This window comes from Piliocolobus tephrosceles, chromosome 21 (assembly GCF_002776525.5).
Source record: "Piliocolobus tephrosceles isolate RC106 chromosome 21, ASM277652v3, whole genome shotgun sequence".
Classification (NCBI taxonomy): domain Eukaryota; kingdom Metazoa; phylum Chordata; class Mammalia; order Primates; family Cercopithecidae; genus Piliocolobus; species Piliocolobus tephrosceles.
This window is the reverse complement of record NC_045454.1, coordinates 47,337,238-47,337,829: the sequence shown is the minus strand read 5'-3', so window position 1 is coordinate 47,337,829 and position 592 is coordinate 47,337,238.

The following is a 592-nucleotide window of genomic DNA, read 5'->3' as shown; positions in this document are numbered from 1 at the left end:
TCCTCCCGCCTCAGCCTCCTGAGTAGTTGGGCTCAGGTGATCCTCCCACCTCAGCCTCCTGAGTAGTTGGGCTCAGGTGATCCTCCCGCCTCAGCCAGCTTCTTACAGTTCCTCTTAACTTGAGCATCCAAAATCTTCTCCTCATCTTACCAGTTTCTCCTCAAATAAGCAGCGCCTGGGAGAAGCCCTCCCTGACAACAGCTACCAGCCACGCCACTCCACTCTATCCCATTATCCTGGTTTGTTGTTGTTGTTGTTGTTGTTTGTTTGTTTTTGAGTCAGAGTCTCACTCTGTCGCCCAGGCTGGAGTGCAGTGGCACAATCGCGGCTCACTGCCACCTCCGCCTCCCGGATTCAAGCGATTCTCCTGTCTCAGCCTCCTGAGTAGCTGGAATTACAGACGTGCTGTCACCACGCCTGGCTACTTTTGTATTTTTGTTAGAGATGGGGTTTCACCATGTTGGCCAGGTTGGTCTTGAACTCCTGACCTCAGGTGATCTGTCCGCCTCAGTCTCCCAAAGTGTTGGGATTACAGGCGTGAGCCACTGCGCCCGGTCCCATTATCCCGTTTTTATTCTTTTTTTTTTTTTTT